The sequence below is a fragment of the Choloepus didactylus genome, chromosome 12, assembly GCF_015220235.1.
Source record: "Choloepus didactylus isolate mChoDid1 chromosome 12, mChoDid1.pri, whole genome shotgun sequence".
In the NCBI taxonomy this organism is placed as follows: Eukaryota; Metazoa; Chordata; class Mammalia; order Pilosa; family Megalonychidae; genus Choloepus; species Choloepus didactylus.
The window spans coordinates 9,555,272-9,575,596 of NC_051318.1; the positions used below are offsets into that span (position 1 = coordinate 9,555,272).

The following is a 20,325-nucleotide window of genomic DNA, read 5'->3' on the forward strand; positions in this document are numbered from 1 at the left end:
CCCTCCCCGCGCCCCCCGGACCCCCGCGCCCCCCTGCGCCCCTCCCCGCGCCCCCCGGACCCCCGCGCCCCCAGGACTCCCGCGCCCCTCCCCGCGCCCCCCGGACCCCCGCGCCCCCCTGCGCCCCTCCCCGCGCCCCCCAGGACCCCCGCGCCCCTCCCCGCGCCCCCCGGACCCCCGCGCCCCCCGGACGCCCGCGCCCCTTCCGCGCCCCCCCGGACCCCCGGGCCGGCTCCTCGCGGGCGGGCGGCGCGGTTGGCGCCGGGCGAGTTTTAATTTGTTTTTGAGCAGTTTCAGGAAAGCTCCGCGGGGCGAATCCAGCCCGAAAACGCCTTCCCTGGAGGGAGCAGCGCGCTCCGGATTCGCCGGCCGCTCCTGGGCTTCGGAGGAACTAAAAACTTGCTCGTCACACCCACAGTTTCCAGGGCGCCCGCCGGCCGCCCCGCGCCGGGAGCAGTCACGCGGGCGGCTCCTCCGGCCGCCGCAGGGCCCGGCGCCCCCCGCCCCGCACGGCGCGCCCCTCCCCCTCCCCTTTACTCCCCCCTCCCCCACCTCTTCCTTCCCCCTCCCCCTTCTCCCCCCTCCTTCCTTACCTCCTCCTTTTCTTCCTCCCCCTCCTGCCACTCCTCGCCCTCTCTCTCCTCCCCCTCCTCTCTCTCCTCCCCCTCCCCCTCCCCTCTCTCTCCTCCCCCTCCTCCCCCTCCCCCTCCTCCCCCTCCCCTCTCTCTCCTCCCCCTCCTCCCCCTCCTTCCGCATCCCGGGGCTGCGGGCGGCTCCTCGCCTCGCCGTGCGCAGATCTGGCCCGAGTGTGGTTCCAAGGCGCCGGGTCAAGAATTCCGGCGAGGAAGGCTGCGGGGCCCTGGCCGAGCCGCGGCCGCCCCCTCCCCACCGCCCCCACCGCCCCCTTCTCCCCCCTCACCGCCGCCCGGCGCTGACAGCGGGGCCTGCGCCCCCCAGGCCGCCGTTAGTGGACGAGCACTGGGTTTTCGAAGCTGATCCCAGCTAAAAGGACAGCGGGATGTTTTATTTTAAAGAGGAAAATGAGGGCGGAAAAGGGACCGGGGGCGGAGAGGAAAGGGGCGGCGAGAGCCACGGAGATAAAGTTCGCGGCGACGGGCATGTGACGCAGGTTCCCCTAGGGAAGAATTTGAAATTTGGATACCTGCGCGGGAGTAGGTAGGTGTGAAGGTAAAGTAGCCTTGATCACGGGCAGATAAGGCTGGACCGCAGCGCCCCCCGGAAGCAGACTGGGGGGTATTCCTGCTGCCAGAAGTTAGGGCCGCCCAAGCTCTTAGTTTCGCGTCTTCAAACTCAGTTGACCCAGCGCTGCGGCCGGGGAGCGGTTAGGAGGCCGTGACTCCCAGCTTTGTGCAGAAAACATGGAGCGTGCTTCCCCAGGGCAGAGGCATACAACAAACACTAGTCCCCCAGGAATGGCATAAATAAAAATAAAGAAAGAAAGAAATAATGGCTACCCATCTGGCTTACAGACTGTCACATTTATCCTTATCACAATTAATGTGAGTCCACTTTATTCCCATTTTACGGAGGAGACTGAGACAAAATAGGTTAAGTGACTGGGCCGTGAGCACACAGCATTCAGCAGTAGAGCCAGGACTCACATCTCCATCTCTCTGACTCCAAAACCCATGTTAGGATGGGACTTTTAATTGGGGGGCCTCAGACAAAATGGCTCTGCACGGCTGAGGTGAGTGCTTGTTTGGAGGGCAGGTGGGTGGATTTGCTGGTAGATGTGTGTGGGCTCAGAGTTCTCCCAGGCTTGTATGTCACAGTGGACCCAATCAGTGTATTGTCCCCCCTCAGCCTGCTGGAGAGGAAGCTCTGAATTCCCGGACCCTCTTTGGGGCCCGCCAGTGAGTGGGTCCTTCCAGAACTATTGTCTCTGGTCCTCTCGAGTCTCCCTGTGGTTTAGTAGGGAAATTCCCTGGGCCCTAGTCCAACATCCCTCTGCAGAAATCGCTGGACTCTCCAGTAGGATAAAAACCAAACAAACCAACAAATTCCCACTCTCCCACAAAGGAAAAATACAGTAGAGAGAAGAGGGAGTTCCACAAGGCAAATTACATTTGAAGGTAGAACGGGACCCTAGCAAGGCACGCTTGGAAGTTTCTGCTGGATTACGAGGATGCTCCTGGGAAAAACTGGGTCCTACGGTGTTTTACAGGGGAAAATTCCCACCACGGTTCACTGTGGAGACTGAGGATGCGGGTGCTCCGGGGGAGGCCAGGTGGGAGGGGATCATGGTGATAGGACATGTCTGGCCCAGGGTGTCTGTCTGTCCTTTTCCTGGAAACACCTGGTCCTGTCTGGCTCCACTGAAGCCTCCCAAGGTTTCAAGATGCCACTAAGGACTTTGGGAGGGGGTGGGGTGGGACTCGGTTACCGATTTCACTGTTTATCATCCACACACTCACGAATCACTAGAACACAGCCTCTTTCTAACCCAGAAATGAGATAAAGGCTTGACCAGCCCAGCCTTCTGGGAGAGTCAGTGGGAAGACCTATTCCCAAGTATAATATCCTGTACATGCTCCAAGAGAGTGTGGTGGAAGCCGTGTTGAGGTCACGGCCCTGGAGAAATTCTTCCAGGTGCTGTCCAATGCTCAGTTATTTCTAGACCTCCTACAGCCACCATATTTGTAAATAAATCCCATGCAGGAGTGCTAGGAAATTATTTGTATGGCTCTCCCTTCTTCATTTTCATAGGTTAAAAATTTAAGCCACCCAAAGGGGACTTACTCCAACCTGACATCCAAGCCTTGTTTTTTGGGGGAATGGGGTAAGAGGTGGGAGGGGGCTTCTTAGGCAGCGACCAAGTGAAAAAGGCAAACTGTTCCACTCGCCAGCTGGGGGACAAGCCGTGAATCCCTAAGTGGTGGAATCTTCGGAGGACCCAGGAAGGGGGTTTTCAGGGTCCTGGACAGCTGCTCCAGAGCAGAATTGGCCTACTTCTGGGTGACCGAACATCTCTGGTCTTTTCGTCAGGAAAGCCTCAATGGTAGAAGCTGAAGCTGAGGCTGCCTCCAAGGAATTCTTCCTGCTGGGCCTGGGCTAAGGCTTCCCTTCTATTGGGGAAGGAGCTTGGAGGATGGCCAAAGAGTCTTTCCTGAGGGGAGCCCTGAGGAAGGAGCCTGTGTGGGGAGTAGAAGCAGAAGCGAGCTCCTTGAATGCCCTTTCCGTAGACCAGCCCGCGTCCCTTGGCGTGGGTGCTTGGCTCATTTCTGGTTTCCCAGCCAGCCCTTGGAGCTCTTGGCTACTTCTAGGCTACCTTTCCCAGCCTGCTGCTCAGGCCGGCTTGCCGCTGCAAGGCCCTGTGCCCCAGAACTTTCCTGGCCCGTGTGCCTCTTCTGGAAACCTTTCCCGGGGACGGGAAAGGCAAGTCCAGGCTGGGAGACCCAATGGGCAATCGAGGTATTTGCCTTTGGAAAGAGATCATCTCCAAACAATTCCCCCATCCCAAGTCTGGCTTTTGGACAGGGGAACTTGAGGCTTTGCTGTGGCGAAACAGTGAGGGAGGCACTTTGGGGTTTCAGCACCTCTTAAATCATCTCCCAGAGAGAGCCACTTACTTCCTCATGCACAGGCTGCCGCTGGCTCTGTCGCAAGAAGATGAAGTACAAGTAATAAAATCAGGATGGAGTTCCGTGTAAATCTTTCCAGCTCATAAAGATTGTAGAAAGTTGGAGATGAAAGGGATGTTAAAGATCCTCTGGTTCTGTCTCGTCACTGTGCAGCTGGTAGAAGCGGAGACCCAGGGAGGTGGACCGAGGTCCCTAAGCTCACACAGCTGCTCCATGGCCGGAGATTGGCCAGCTGTCCGTGGCTATTGCACTACGCCCTTCCTGCCTCACTGGTCATACAGCATCTTCTGAGTTTTGAAAACTGTGAAGGAAAAAACCCAATCCTCCAGCATCTTCACCTCCCTGTACTTTTACTGTTTCCAGCTGCTAAAAATTGGCACTTTTGAAAGTGGGTGGGCCTGCCGGGCATGGAGGAAGGGTCATTGCCCTGGAGAGTGCTGATTTAGAGGCGTGGAGAACAGGTCAGTGATTGGAAGACAAAATTGCCAGCCTCTTCCCTCGCACCCGGCGATTCCTGACTTTCAATGCCTGGCACGTGTCCTCAGCTGATACTAACCCACAGCGGCAATTGCTACCTCCAGTCACCTGTGCATTTGCCCTCTAGAGCTGGGAAGCTTGAAGAAATGCCTCGTCTATTCTAGTCGGCCTTAGATGGAAAGATGTTTTTATCTGGTGGAGGACTTCAGAGGGGCATAATATGTAGTTAGCACCTTCGATGATCTCCAGGATCTTTCAGGGGACCTGATCCTTGAGAAGAAAACCTCATAGATGATTCTCCTGGTCTTTGTCTTAGTTAAGACCTTTGATTTGCAAGTAACCAACTTGCACTGATTGAGCATTAAGTGGAAAAGTATAAAAACGGTCTCATGAGGCCCAACAGCGACAGGGCAGATGGCCCCAGGGCAGTCTGGGGATCTGACAGAATGCAAAAGTACTTCTCCTGTGTTCTCTGCTTCATCTCTCTCAGCAATCAGTTTTCTTGCCTGCGTCTGTATGGGCAGCCAGGTGGAAGATGAACCCTTATCAACTACTCCATTTACATCTCTAATAAAGAGATTAGCCAAGGATGACTGGCTCCCCTCTGCCCAATGCCAGAGTCTCAGGAGAGAGAGTCTGAGTGGCCCACCTGCGCCAGGTGCACAACCTGATCCAATCATGTGTGTTGGGGGTGGGGGTGGGGGAGCAGGGCACCTTGAGAGGGCAGGTGGGAGCTCATCTTGGTGGGTGCCTGACGGTCAGTTCTCAGAGCAAGGAGAGTGTTGTAAAGTGGGCAGACATTTAAGAAGTGACTCCTATGGGCTTCAGTCAAGTTAGTTATTGACTTTGAAAACGTGGCCTGGACAAAGTGGGAGTCGGCAATTGAGATGCCCCGGAGATTCGGAGATTCGAGCTATTTGCCTAGCTTCCTGGGCGATAAATTCCTGGGTGAGGATGCTGTATCCTCTTAGATAGCAGGTTCCTTGCAGTTCGACAAGCTGAGGACAAGCTGAGAAGTGCCTCAGCCGTCTATGTTACTATCATGTTTGTCATCCTGGTGAAGTGCTTTAGGTAGACACTGAAAATTAAGTGAAAATGTAGTTTTAAACTTGCATGGGCTGAGATATATGTATAAGCATATATGCACCCACACCCGTACTTTTAACCCCTTAATCTACTTCCCAATAGGATTTCAGGCAATGTCTAGTAAAAATATGGAAAAACTATGATCAAAGCTGTCAACATTAAAAAGCCAGGTAACAAACAGATTGCATTTGAACAGAGAGGCAGGGATGGACAGGCTAAAATTCCTGGCATGAATTGATTGCTAAACTTAGCCCTGAACTTTCTAATATTCAAGGCCAAGAAGAAAATATTACTAATTGCATTGCTATTATAAAAAGTGTAATCTTTGGAACAGTGAGTGGTTCTCAAAGTATAGTCCAGAGACTGGTGGGGTTCTAAAAACTCTGTCAGGGGATCAACAGATGAAAAGTATTTTCATATTGATACTAAGTGAAGCTTTCTTCACTCATTCTTTCATGAGTGTACAGTGGAGTTTTCCAGAGGGCACATGTCATGTAATATCAAAACAGATTGAATTCAGAAGCAGATTGGAGAATCAAGCTGTCTTCCACTAAGCCAGACCTTCAAGAGATTTGCAAAAATGTGAAAAAAAAAGTTATTTTCATTAAGTTAATTATGTTGATATATTATAGATTTATAGTTATTATTTTAAATGAATGAATAAATATTTTTTTGTTTTAGTTTCTAATATGATAAATATTGATGGTTATAACCCATATAGCAAAAAGTCTTTGAGCGTTCTTAACAATTTTTTAGAGCATGAAGGGGTCCAGAGACCTAGACGTTTGAGAACTGAACTGCTGATCTAGAATATCACCATTATTTGAGCACGAGAGATGCTGATTTTGCCCCAAAAGTTCCTTTCCAGAAGGCATTGGTTATGACTACATTTGATTCCCTGCAAAACTATAATTATATTTTGAATAGAGGAAGAAACATTTTTGTCCACATGACTTCATTTAATCATTGATTTACCTGTTCAAGGCATATTTACTGAGCACCTTTTGTACACATTCAAGATATTGTGCTGGGCTCTGGGAATACAGTTGAGGGCAAGACAAACATGACTCTTGTCCTTATCTATAGATGGGTCTAGTTGGCAAAGCAGGGACAAGAATGAACTGAAAGTAATACGGTGTCAATGTAAAAATAATCCAGAGGGAAACTGCTTTTTGCTTACCTCCACGTAAGTTAGCAATTACAAAAAATACTGTTTATTTTACTGAATCTGAAGACTCAGGGTTAAGGCCTTTCCTGGCAAGAGGACTGGTGATTTAAGTCACGGCAGCTGTGGTTTGTTAAGAGTGTGTTCAGAGATATGACACATTTTGAGAAAACTCAGTTTAGATGCATTCGTTTCACAGGGCTGCTATAACACATTACCAGCAACTGGGCAGCTTAAAACAATGGAAATGTCCTCTTTCATCTTTCTGGAGGCCAGCGCCTGAGATCAAGGTGTCCACAGGGCCCTGCGCCCGCTGAAGTCTCAAGAAACAAATGTTTCCTAGCCTCCTCCTGGCTCCTGGCAGCTTCTGGAGATCCCTGGACTTCCTTGGCACCACTCCCGCCTCTGTGTCCCTCTGTGCTCTCCTCGTATAAGGATGTGGTCAGTGAATTTAGGACTCTCCCTAAGACAGGATGGTCTCATCTCAGTCCCTAACTAATGACATCTGCAGAGACCCTACCTGCAAATACGATCACATTCTGAGGTTCCAGGTGGATGTGAATTTTGAGAGGATATTATTCAACCTTCTAGAATAGGTAAATAAAAATCTTCATTAAAAAGCACTATATTTGTATTATAAATGGATTTGTTCTAAATTTGGGAAATAGTGGACCTATTGGAAAGGCCGAATGATAACTTGATTGAATGATTAAGCCGTTCCTTGTATATTTATAATATTCAAATTATCACAATCAGTTCACATCTTTTCAGATATGTGTATATTGCATTAGGAGGATGAAACTGTATTGTAATTGCAGTAAAAAAGAAGGCAGCAAGTGCTTGGCTTGGCATTGTCTGATGCTCCGTCAGCCTCGGGCCTGGAAGGAGAAGTTCATGTGGGTGAAAGAGAAGTGCCAAGAGAAAACATGAACTGTAAGGTGTAAGTAGAACTTTCTTTCTTTTTTTTTTTTTTCCTACAGCATCGGTGGGCTGGAAGTTTATGTCAGTGTATGTGAGTGTATTTTTTTTTTTTTTTGAAGTTCAGCATTCTTTTCTGTTTGCTCTTTTGTTTTTATGGCTTTTAATGCAATTTTATTGATATATATTCAGATACCATATAATCTGTCGAAGTAGTACAATCAGTGGCTCATGATATCACCACACGGCTGTGCATTCTTCACCACAGTCAATTTGAGAACATTTTCATTACTTCAAAAGAAACAGAAAAAAGTGAAAAAAACACTCAAAGCATCCCATACCCGGTCTGTTTTGCTAATGCTGCCGTTTTGCAGAACACCAGAAATAGACTGGCTTTTATAAAGGGGGTTTATTTGGTTACAAAGTTACAGTCTCAAGGCCATAAAGTGTCCAAGGTAAGGCATCAACAATAGGGTATCTTCACTGGAGAAAGGCCATTGACATCTGAAAAACCTCTTAGCTGGGAAGGCACGCAGCTAGGGTTTGCTGATCCTGGGTTGTGTTCCAGCTCTTCTCTCAGCTTCTGTGCATTCTTCAAAATGTTGCTCTTGGGGCATGTGCCAGTTTGAATATACTGTGTCCCCCAAACGCTATTATCTTTGATGTAATCTTGTGTGGGCAATGTTATCAGTGTTGATTAGATTGTAATTCTTTGAGTGTTTCTGTGGCAATGCGCCTCACCCAGCTATGGGTGATGACTCTGATTGGATAATTTCCATGAAGGTGTTACCCTATCCATTTAGGGTGGGTCTAAATTAAATCACTGGAGCCATATAAATGAGCTGACAGAGGGAACTCAGTGCAGTTGAGAGTGACATTTTGAAGAGGAGCTATAACCAAGAGGGACACATCGAAGAAAGCACAGGAGCTGCAGATGAGACATTTTGAAGATGGCCACTGAAAGCAGACTCTTGCTCCGGAGAAGCTAAGAGAGGACAAATATCCCAAGTGCAACAAACAGTGACATTTTTGAGGAACTGCAGCCTAGAGAGGAACGTCCTGGGAGAAAGCCATTTTGAAACCGGAACTTTGGAGCAGATGCGAGCCACGTGCCTTCCCAGCTAACAGAGGTTTTCTGGACACCATTGGCCATCCTCCAATGAAGGTACCCGATTGCTGATGTGTTACCTTGGATGCTTTATGGCCTTAAGACTGTAACTGTGTAACCAAATAAACCCCGTTTTATAAAAGCCAATCCATCTCTGGTGTTTTGCATTCCAGCAGCATTAGCAAACCAAAACAGGGCGTTTGTCCTCTCTTAGCTTCTCCAGAGCAAAAGTCGGCTTTCAGAGGCCATCTCCAAAATGTCTCTAAGCTGCAGCACCGAGCTCCTTCTGTCTGAGTTTTTAAATAGGGCTCTAGTAAACTAATCAAGGCCCATGCTGAATGGGCGGGGCCACACCTCCATGGAAATGATCTAATCAGTTATCACCTACAGTTGGGTGGGTCACATCTCCATGGAAAAACTTAATCCAAAGGTTCCAACCTAATTAACACTAATAAGTCTGCCCCCACAAGACTGCATCAAAGAACATGGCATTTTCTGGGGGACATGACATGCAAACCAGCACATACCACTTATCCCCCCATTATTTATTTATGTTTTTGTCTTTATTTTATTACTCATCTGTCCTTACACTGGATAAAGGGAGTGTCAGTCACAAGGTTTTCACAATCATTCACCCCATGAAAGCTATATAGTTATACAATCATCATCAAGAATCAAGGCTACTGGATTTCAGTTCAACCATTTCAGGTATTTCCTTCTGTCTACTCGAATACACTCAAAACTAGAAAGGAATATTTATTTGAAATTTCTTAGCCATTGAAACTTTATGTTGTTCCATTTCTCTTCCCCCTTTTGGTCCAAGAAGGCATTCTCAATCCCACTATACCAGGGCCAGGCTCATCCCTAAGAGTCATATCACACATTGCCAGGGAGACTTACACCCCCTGGGAGTCATGTCCCATGTAGGGGGAGGATAGTGACTTTATTTGCAGAGTTGGCTTAGAGAGAGAGGCCACATGTGAGCAATAAAAGAGGTTCTCTGGGGGTGACTCTTGGGCCTACTCATAGGTAGGCTGAGCTTCTCCTTTGCAGAAATAAGTTTCATAAGGGTAATCCCCAAGATCAGGGGCTTTGCTTGTTAAATTGGGAGTCTCTAATGCTTGAGAGAATATCCAGGTAAGGAAGTTTAATAGTTCCATACTTCCTCCCAGTCCCTCAAGGGGACTTTGTAAATACTTTTTTATTTTTTGCCCCAAATACTCTGGAATGTATTGGGGTGTTACATTAACTTGTACAGAATAACAGGATCTCATTCCCTATTCTGGGTTCCATGTAATTATGTTGTTTAAGTAAACTGATCATACAGGTTAAATTAGATAGTGTGCTACAGAAAATTTAAATTTTGTACCAAGTAAGCATCCTTTCCTTTGGTCTCACACAAAAGTTGAAGTTCAAAAATACAGTCAGTGTATGTGAATTTTAGTAAGACATTAGATGAAAATATTTTATAGTGTCCTTGTGGATTAATGGAGGGACATAGGGTGGACTGATTTGTGGCTTGTTGAATAATTACTTCCCAAAAGTCTTGGTAATGGATCCATCCTTGATGGACGTTTCCACTGACTTGCCAGAGGATTCCATATTCAGCCTCGTTATAAGTGATATTCTAAAGAAATCTATTGATGACACAAAGATGAGAGGAATAGGGTCATGCATTAAGAAGACAGAAATATTTCCAAATACTGGAGCAATGTGTCAGCTTTAATAAGATGGACTTTAATGGAGAAGTATCCCACATCAGGGCACCTAACAGCCAGCCAAACAAGTCCAGGCTGTTTGGAAACTATCATGTTTAAATGGAACCAGGATGAGGCAAGTGTAAAAATGTATCCCATAAAGACCTTGCCATGGGTAGGCCACTATTTTGTTTGTAGGATGATGATGCTTGAAGTTTCCTGATGTCAGTAGGTGCCAGGCCAGGGACAGGAGGGTGAGGGAGGTTGTGATGGTTTGAAGCCATATGTACCCCAGAAAAGATCAGATTCTTAAATTTAACCCATTCCTGTGGGTGTGCACCCACTGTAAGTAGGATCTTCTGATGGGTAGGATCTTAAGACGTGACCCACCTCATTCAGGGTGGGTCTTAATCCTCTTAATTGAGTCCTTTATAAGAGAATAAAGCAAAGAAAAAAACCCCAGAGAAGCTAAGAGAGACAGAAGCCAAAAGAGAGAAACACGCAGACACTCGGAGAGGAAACCACTGTAGCCAGAAGGTGGAAACAACAAAACCCGGGAGAGAAGGGAGAGACCAGCAGACGTCACCGTGTGCCTTCCCACGTGACAAAGGAGTCCAGGATAACAAGAAGCCTTTCTTGAGGAAGAAGATAGTGTACAGTTGATGCCTTCATTTGGACATTTTTCATGGCCTCAGAACTATAAATTTGTAAGCTAATAAATCCCCATTGTAAAAGCCAACCCATTTTTGGTATATTGCATTTCATCAGCTTTAGCAAACCCAAACAGAGGGGAATGTGGTTTAACAATGCAATGTGCAAACGAAAACAGCAAACTCAAAAATGACTTTGTAAAATGCCCCATGAGTGGTCTCAACTGCACTGATGGAAACATAATTTCCAGAGTAAAGGAGGAGATGGCCCTGCTCTACTCTGTGCAGTTCAGACCTCACCTGGGATATTGTAGACACTGGGGATTTCAGAGACATTGGCCAGTGAGAATGTGCAGAGAAGACAGCCGGGACGATGGGCAGGGCCTTGAAATGATGTCTCATCTCTGCTCTCAACCCTCTAGAGTATGGCCCTGGGCCTAAAAGATTTTGTGGCTCCAGTGATCTCTCAACCTCATGTCCTATCTCTTTCCCTTCACTCTCTCCATTTTGGCCACACTGACCTCCTTAATATCCCTCCACCATTGAACACATCTCATTGCAGGGCTTTGCCCTTCCCCAGGGCTGCCCACAGCTCACGCTTTTATCCAGGCCTCTGCTCCAATGTCATCTCACTGAGGACCTCTGCAATCTCCCAACCGAAAGAAGCACTCCCTTTCCCGTCCACTTTACCCTGCTTTATTTTTATTCAGTGTTTTCATCGCTACCTGCATTATATTATAAATGGAATTGTTTAACTGTTGATTTTCCATCTTCTTCAATAGAATGGAAGTCCCAGGAGGCTGGGGCTTTGTTTAGTTCTTCTCCCCTTGGCTCCTGACACCTTGTTGGCACCCAAGAGCAGTATTTGGCTCCAGCAGGGCATCCAATTAGAACGAGGACCTACGATTTAGATTTCATGGAAAATATGTGTTATTGTCTGAGTGCATCCTAACAATGATCAAGACGTATCCAATTTGCATTTACATTGCCAATGTGCTCAACGCCCTTGTAAATAAACTTGAATGTTGCTTTCTGGGTGTCCTGCCAGATAAGACATGGCATGTGTCCCAAGGAGAAAGACAAGCATCCACAGCTGAGAAAGGCAATACTTCATCCCATCGTAAAATGACTTTGGCAATCAGGAATTACCTGGTACGAACAGACAGACAAGAGGACAGAAGAGTCACCTAGACTCTGATATGGTTTTTTCAACCAGGCAAATGTTTTCTCTTTTGAAAATAGCACCAAATGTTTAGTATCATCACAGAATGCAGAGGTCACTGACAAAGATCTTTATTTTTGTAAATAAAAACAACTAAAAAATCATAATTCTTGCAGAGGACTCGGGAGAAAAGGGACAAAATTTCAGTGCAGAGGGGCTCCAGGCAGCTTCCAGCTTGTGTCTCCGGCACTTTTGACTCCGAAGTCCCAAGCAGGCCAAGAGCTGAGATAAGGCCCCAAAATGTGTCATGGGAATTTCTGGCTATGTGATGGGATTTTTTTTTTTTCTGAAAATCTGATTTTTCCTTGAAAAGGCTGGGATCACATGGCTCGTGTTCTGTTGACCTAGTACAAAGAAGAGAAAAGAAGTCTTTCCTGGAATTCTGGATTTTTCAAACTTATTTCCAAAAACAAGCCCAAAAAACTGAAACATAATTTCAGCACATTTAAAACCAAAAACAAAAATGAAACAAAAACCCACAACTGAGCTAGAGAAAGGTAGGAGTGAACCTTGGGCCAGATTGTAGAACACTGTTTCATGAGAAGGGAAAGGAAGTATATGAATGTGTGAACCAAGTTCCCAGGAACCTCCCAGGAAATGAATTCGTGGGGAATAGTATCAGTGAGGCCAAAGCAGGAGAGAGGGCAGGAATTTGGGGGATGCTCTCTTACTTCATCCCAGGATACAGGATGCCGGCGTTGGTCCTAAGCGTGTCAGCCCAGAGCGGGCGGCTCCCCCGGGGCTCCCCCTCTCTCCCTCATTCGGCCTGGCCCGGGTCGGGGGCTTGTGTCCCGCAGACGGGGCCGGCGGGATCGGGAGAGGCGCCGGCCCAGTGGGGGCTCCGCTGGGGGCCTGATCCGCCCTCCCCGCTCCCCACCCACCCGGCGGGAGCCCCCTAGGAGCGCAACCCAGCACCTCGCACAGGGCGCGCCCCCAAGTCAGTCCTCAGCAAGGCTGTTTTTAATGTCAGCGTTACCCGAAGGGAAAAGGCCCAAAGGCAGGCGAGGCCGCGTTAACCCTCCCCTCGCGGGCGCAGGGGCGCAGGGACGCCGGGCAGGGGGCGGAGGTTTCCTTCCTCCAGCGTGTCTCGGAGTTTTTAAGTGCGGGCCTCCAGAAATGCACCGGGTCGCCTGGAAACTCACTTCTTTGGGGGTCTGGGCAGTGGGGCCGGGCCGGGGCCCAGTCGAGGGTCCAGTAAATACTTATAAAAGGCTGGAGCCATCGCCCCCGGCCACTGCCAATGCCTGGGCCTCTTCCAAAACGGGACGCGTTGGGAGACCGCATTTCCCTAAGGGGAGAAGATTTTAGGGCGGCAGGCCCTTTCCTCACACTGCTTTCTGGGGAGGCGAGACGGGCAAACGCGGGTAACGTTGATGTGGGGCGGGGAGGTGAGCGGGCCCTCCCGGCCCTGCCATAAACCCCCACAAACAGGAGCGGGCAGGAGCGGGGCACCGGCAGCCCCCACCCCCGCCCCCCGGCCCGGGTGGCCCCTCTCTGCGCCCCAGCGGGTGCCGCGCAGCAGGGCAGGGGCTCGGGGCGAGCGGCCGGGGGCGGCGCCGTCTGTGCGCCCCCCGCTGGCTCCCCGCGGGCGCCCGCGCGGCCTCCGGCGCCTCCATTTGGGGAGCGCACGACAGGGCCCCCCGCCAGGACGGCGCCGTCTGCCGGCGGCCCGCGGCACTGCGGCCGGCGCGAGTCCTCCCTGCCCGCGGGCCCGGCCCGGAAAGGCCCCGGAGGCCCCAGGCGCGGCCTGGGCAGCCCGGTTCTTGACCCAACTCACAAACCAGGCTCTTCTTTGTACGTTTTCAAAACGTTTTCGAGCACATGCATGGACCCTGCCTCGGCCCCTCTCCAGCTGGGTGCCCCACTACCGCTGTTCCCTGGGCTGGAACACAGGAGCCGCCCAGCAGACGAAGGAGGGCAAAGCCTCCCTCCATTTCTTGCTAGTTCACTCCGGCCAGCGAGCTGTATCTCCATCTGTCAGGCATTTAGCCATCGTCTGCTTCAATGCAGAGTCCCTAAATGGGCAGAGTGTGTGTGTGTGTGTGTGTGTGTGTGTGTGTGTGCGTGCGTGCAAGCGCGCGTGCATGGGAGGGTGTACTAGGACAAAGGCCTACCAAGTAAATCAGAAGTCAGAATGCAAGATGCAAGCAAAGTGCGGTCCGCATACCTCCATAGGCGTCTGGAGCCCTGGCTGTGGTCTAGCTGGAGAGACAGGCCTACCCCCAATTGTGATTCCTGACTGTCATCGCCACCCAAGTCCCAGGAGAAAGAGCTCCATGGTGGCCGAGAGTAAGTCTGCCAGAGCTAGTCCTGAAGAATGCGGGAGATTTGTGTCCTTGGCAGGCAAGCGCATGGGCAGGGCATTCCATACAGAGAAAGCAGCGGTGGCGGAGGCTCAAGGCGAGGTGCTGCGGACTGGGTGGGGAGGTGACCCAGTGCCAGTTCTCTACAGTAGAGGAACTGCAGGATGAGTGTGGAGTTGGCATGCAGGGCACTTGCAGCAGTGTTTCTCAAAACACCATCAGCATTGCCTGGTACTTGTCAGAAATGCAAATCCTGAATGCCACCACAGACTTACTGAATCACAACCTTGTGGGAGGCACCCGGCAAGAAGTCTTCAGCAAGCCCTCCAAGTTCTCTACTTCTGAGAACCCCCAAATAGGGAAGGGAGGACAGAGGAGCCCTGGGGAGCATCCCAGGTGCAGGGCAGTGGAAGCTGGGATTTGTGCATGTGGGTAGAGGGGAATATGGATGGTACCACTGGGAGGTGGGGGGATCCAGTTTGGGAGGGAGAGTGCCAAATGCCATTTTGGTCATGTTGAGTTTAGTGCAAGGCAGGGCACCCACAGAGAAATTCCTGGAAGCAGCTGGAAGGAAGAGCCTGAAACACAGGTGAGAGAGCAGGGAGCTGCATCACTCACAGAGAAGGGAAACTTGAAACTACAAAGTGACGGGTTCACTGAGGAAATAAGTGTAGTGCAAGAAGATGAGAGAGACTTAGAGAGGAGGACAAAACACCAAAAACATACAGGGAAGAGCTGGTCAGAGAGGAGGAAAGAAAATCCAGACAGTGTGGTGTGACTGAGGCAGGGAGAGGGAAGAGACTCAGGAAAGAACCAGTGGTGGGGGAGAGAGAAGGTCAGAAACCAGCTGGTCTCAGAGAAAAGTTGCAAAAACAGCACCGAGAATTTCCATACACTCCACATTAACATCTCATCTAACCATACTACAATTGTCATGACCAGGAAATCAATACGTTTGTGAAACCAGCATTTAATGTAATAATGTACAATGGCAGAGTGTATTCCACATGGTAAAAACATGGTTTTGTGAAATTTCTATTTAAGATTTATATGTTGGGGGATGCAGCACCATTTCTTTGATATTCTTGCCCAAAATGCATAATCTCAGTGCCAACCTGAAGAAACATCAGACAAACCCAAATGGAGGGACATTTGACAAAATAACTGATCGATACTCTTCAAAAGTTTCCAGGTTGTAAAAGTCAAGGGAAGAGTGAGGAACTTACAGACTGCCATAGGCTGCAGGAGACAAAAGAGAAAAAAAACAACAAATGAATGTGGGCTCGTTGACAGGATCCTGGGACAGAAAAGGGACGTTAGTGGAAAACTGGTGTTTTTAGTTTGGTGAATACTGTTGTGCCAATGTTAATTTCCTGGTCATGGCAATTGTAGTATGGTTAGATGAGATGTTAACATGGAGTGTATGGAAATTCTCGGCACTGTGTTTGCAACTTTTCTCTAAGTCTAAAAGTAGTTCAAAACAAAAAGTTAAAAGAATAAAGAATAAAAATAAATAAATTTTTGCATGTGTGAACTGGCAATTCATGATGTAAAATATATTCTTTATGGTGGGCTGTGGTGAAAAAAACTTGAAAGCCACCAGTCTTGGGTGTGGTGGAGTCTGGAGTAACTTGCCTGGATGAGGCAGTGAGGGAGAACTGGAGGGTTTTGAAGTCCAGGAGGTTTTGTGGGTGTGATGGGGGAGGGGGAAGCTGCAGGCGACAGGGTTGTGATCGCAGGGTCTTCCGTTGACAGCAGTTGTGGATTCCAGAAGGGAGAGCAGCTCTGAGCCCAGGAATGCCACCGCCTTATCCTGTCGTACCTAAAACAGCCACTTTGGAGATCATATGCCAGGAAGAGATCCTTTGTGGCAGGGGCAATGTTTGATGGTCTAGGTTTGTATTATTTCTTTGATTTTGTTTGGGGGCTGCTAATTTCAGTCCTAAACTCTAATAGAAGTTCCCCTGAATCCTAGCAGCTCCAGGCAGGTGACTGTCCCTCTCTCGTGAGGAATTCTTCAGGCAGCCTGTGGGAATATAACACCCTGGCCAATTGGTAGCTTCTAGCATCTAGAACCCGGCCTTGCAAAAGGGTTGACTTAGAGTAGTTCTCAGCCAGGGGTGGTTTTGCCCCAGAAGACATTTGACAGAGTCTGGAGACATTTTCAGTTGTGCCATCAGGAGTGAGAGCAGGTAGGGTCAGGGTTGCCAAACGTCCCAGGGCGTGTGGGACGGCTCCCACAACGACGAATTGCCCAGCCCCAGCTGTCAGCAGTGCGGGGTGGAGAAACCCCGAGTTCCAGGAGATGAAAATCCGAGGTCTCTTCTGGTCAGGGAAGTTGCCTGGGGCTCTTCACCAAAGAACGGGTATTAAACATCATTTCTTGGCTTGATTTCAAGTGGATAATTATAGCCTGCCTACCTAAAATCTAGACCTTAATTTTCAGTGGGTATCTTTCTTCCGTTCATGCTTAAACAAGCTGAGTGTGGCTGTATTCTCGACAACAGGGCAAGATTTCTGCCTGCGACGGTTACAGGTCAACGGGGCGAGAGAATGGCTCTGCAAAGTGATTTGAAATCTCGGGGGGGATAAAAAACACGGAAACCAGAAACCCGGGACATTGTCATCATTATTAATTCTTTGTAATATTGCAGCACTTATTCAGCCACGTGTGGGATGCCCATGAGGTTTCCATTAGTACGAAGGTCAAGATCAGATTGCAGAGCTGCCATCTACCCAGATACCGCCCGGAATGAACATATTGGCTTAAAAAGCAGGGAGCCCTCCCTCCGCACGTCCCAGCAGCTCTGCGAGCGTCTGGGAGAGGCTCTGCACTGGCAACGCTGAGCTTCAAAGCAAATCTTCAATCTTCTATTTGTACTTGCTGTTCCCATATTTAGAACAGGGCAGCACATGCTTGTCTACTGCTTCCAGGGAAGAGCAAGTTCTGAAGGTACCCAGAATTTCAGCAGCAAAGAAGAAAGCCTGGAGAAAGTTAAGGGCAAGGCTCTGTTTCTCCTTTTCATTACGTTAGAAAGATTATAAATATTTCAAGTGGCACATTTTAAAATCGGAAGCCAGACTGCACACTCTTTGACAAACTGAATGCTTATCTTTTTTTAAGCCACACACATGGGTTTGTGAAACCCGATCTGTCCTAGCCAGGATTTAAAAGTTAAACAAGTCTGAACAGCTACAGACAGGCATCGAAGGAGCAGGGTGTTTTATGTTTTCTTTTTGTTTGTTTGTTTGTTTTGTTTTGTTTGGTTGGTTGGTTGGTTCATTTTCCCTAGGATTTCTGTCTTTAGAGAGATAATATCCATTCCATCCTTAGTAACCTGGAGTTTTAGCAGCGTGTTCCTTTTGGAATTTGGAATGGTGATATCTGTTTGCATCACTGCTTGACTGATCTTTACTTAAATAGGTTTGGAAGGGAGATTTTCCTGGCACAAGTCTACCTCAAAAATCCACATTACTTCACAGTCGAAGCACTGCCTTTCCTGTGTGGAAGAGGTGCCTCTGATTTCAGTTTGACTTTTTACTAGCTGACACATCTACACCCTCTCTCCGAGGCCTTTCAAAACAGACGTTTCACGGTGTGAGCTGAGGTGAGGCAGGATTTTCCGCCAAGCGGCTGAGTCTGCCTTTGCACAGCACGCCGGGGTGTCCTGGGCGCAGCTTGCGAGCCCAGCTCCCGATGCGAATAGCCACAACAAGAACAAGAGCTGGTATTTATTGGCTCTTTAGTGTGTGCCAATCTGAGTTCCAAGTATTTACAGGGAATAGCTCATTTAAGACTTGCTGCCACTTCTTGAGTTGCTATTTGTCGCCCCTATTTTACAGGTGAGGCACCCAAGGTCATTCCAGCCACTCTGCTGGAATTTGAAAGAAGCGTCTCTGGAACCCTTGCTCTTAACCTTCTCCCAAGGAATATGATCTTAAAAAAAAAACCTAAAAACCTCCTTTAGTAGTTGCATGTGATAATGATGTAGTATGTTTTTTAAACGTTTCAAGCTGTTTTCACTTCCATTACCTCTTCTGCTCAGCAGGCATGATGGTAACTAAAATTGTGAAGTGCATCTTGTAAAGACCAGATTTGGAAAATCATAGGCACAGTCACACACACTCCCTTTTCCAGTGAGTTGTTCACAGATGCCTGCTGGAGCAAACTCAGAGCCCCAGGAGATTTTCCTTCTCTCTGGGATGAATGTAGGTGGTGGGGTGTTTTAGCAACACTTTCCTTTTCATGCCCTTTTCCCGAACACGATGCAGTCGATACCCTTTTGAAGTTTAATTACACCTTCAGCATTGCATTGCATGAGGTATTTTACTCGTGGCTGGGTTTTTGGAGGCCAAGTGCACATCAGGTATGGCATGTTTATCTTGGAGGTGAGACTTGAGAGGCAAGTTCCTAACCTTGAATGTGGTCTGACGTACATATTACCTCCCCACCTGGGATCCCAACCTAAGTACACAGGGAGCCAAGAGAAAATTTTATGAGTAAAGGAAAGTGAGAATCCACTCTCCACTACCCTGGATGAAGGTGAGGAGGTTAAAGTGCAACCGTCTATCATTCCCGGGGGGTTTAGGCCTAGATGTCCCCCCCACTGCCTCCCCACTCACTGTCCTGCAGTGGGGGAAACAGAATGGTCGGCAAATTGCCACTTTCACTGCAATTTGTCTCTGCAGGCTCAAGTGCAACCTTTCAGCATCGAGTTGAAACCAGAACGAGTTGCTAACACACGGGACAGTTTTGTACTTGTGAGACATGTTGGCGTGGCCTAGGAGGCCCTTTGAAATTGGTTCCCAAGCCCCCTTCCTATTCTCGTACCTGCCACACCCACTCTGCAGCCAGGGCAGACGGCCTGCACCTCTGCCTGTTCCCCCTAACAACTCACCTGGGGAAGTCCTCCTTTGAGGTTTCCTCCAAACACCACCTGGGCCAAACCTTCTACTGTACCCCCCCCCCCTCCCAGAACACCACCCCCTTTACAAATTCCAGATCTCTCCTTCAGCACTTCCAAGTCCCTGTCATGTCCCCTGGGCTGGTTTGAAGCTGTTATGTCCCCCATAAAAGGCCATGTTCTTTTAATCCAGTCTGTGGGGGCAGATCTATTGAAGGTGGGACCTTTTGATTGGATTGTTTCCATGGAGATGTGACCTCACCCACTCAAGGTGGGTCTTAATTCATTTACTGGAGTCCTTAAGAGAGCTCAGGGAGAGAGAGAGAGAGCTCAGAGCTGACACAGACCCAGACACTTGGAGACACTAAGCTAAGAGATGAAATCCAGAATTTGCCTTGGAGAAGCTAAGTGAGAACCCACAGATGCTTAAAGAGAAAGCCACTGGAATTAGAAGCTGACAGCAATGCAACCCAGGAGCAAAGGACCAGCAGACATGAGCCATGCACCTTCCCAGCTGACAGAAGTGTTCTGGATGCCATTGGCCTTTCTTCATTGAAGATATCCTCCTGTTGATGCCTCAGTTCGGACACTTTTATGGCCTTAGAAATGTAGATTGTAACCTAATATATCCCCTTTGTAAAAGCCAATCCATTTCTGGTATATTGCATTTCAGCAGCTTTAGCAAACTGAAACAAACGCCTCCTCCCAGATTGTCTGTACTCCTGGAGAACGGTGATGTATTTTATTTACTCATTTCCTGCCTCCATATGGTTCTAACATGGACCCTGGAACAAACAGTGTGAGGGCATCATAATCAATGAATGAAAGTATCTGAACGAGTTTATAAAACAGCTTTGAAGAGGACGACCACACATCCTGGTTCGCCCAGGACAGTGTTATCTTGGCGTAATTACTAATAGTGCCCCCATCACTCTCAAGAGTGTCCCATTAGGACAAAAAGTCATAGGGCACCCTAGCTATCACAAGGTGTTTGGCCTACAAACATTTATTCAAGAAGGGTTTGTCAAGACCTGCTGTGGTCCAGACAGCGTCTGGTTGGAAGGCAGGCGATGCCCCCCACTCCGAAAGTTAAATTGTACAAATACGTGCACTAGTACACTTGGATAGGTACCACGGACGGGGGTGGGGAATGGGGAGTTACTGCTTAATGGTTATGGGGTTTCTGTTTGGGG

At 48.7% G+C, this 20,325-nt stretch overlaps 2 long non-coding RNA genes across 7 annotated transcripts; one reads left to right on the forward strand and one right to left on the reverse strand.

Moving 5' to 3' along the window:
* Positions 1–696: 696 nt before the first annotated feature.
* On the forward strand, positions 697–19,376 carry LOC119507303. Of its 6 annotated transcripts, none has more exons than XR_005211195.1 (5): positions 697–1,176; positions 3,007–4,737; positions 6,530–6,926; positions 7,149–7,270; positions 18,072–19,376. It is a non-coding gene; the product is annotated as an uncharacterized LOC119507303 (long non-coding RNA). The 6 variants fall into 6 exon arrangements; XR_005211196.1 differs by having other exon boundaries at positions 18,918–19,375; XR_005211194.1 differs by lacking the exon at positions 18,072–19,376 and adding an exon at positions 11,266–12,029.
* LOC119507304 lies at positions 12,130–14,285 on the reverse strand. Its single transcript, XR_005211198.1, has 2 exons — positions 14,093–14,285; positions 12,130–12,269 (listed from the first exon to the last, which is right to left on the reverse strand). It is a non-coding gene; the product is annotated as an uncharacterized LOC119507304 (long non-coding RNA).
* Positions 19,377–20,325: the final 949 nt, after the last annotated feature.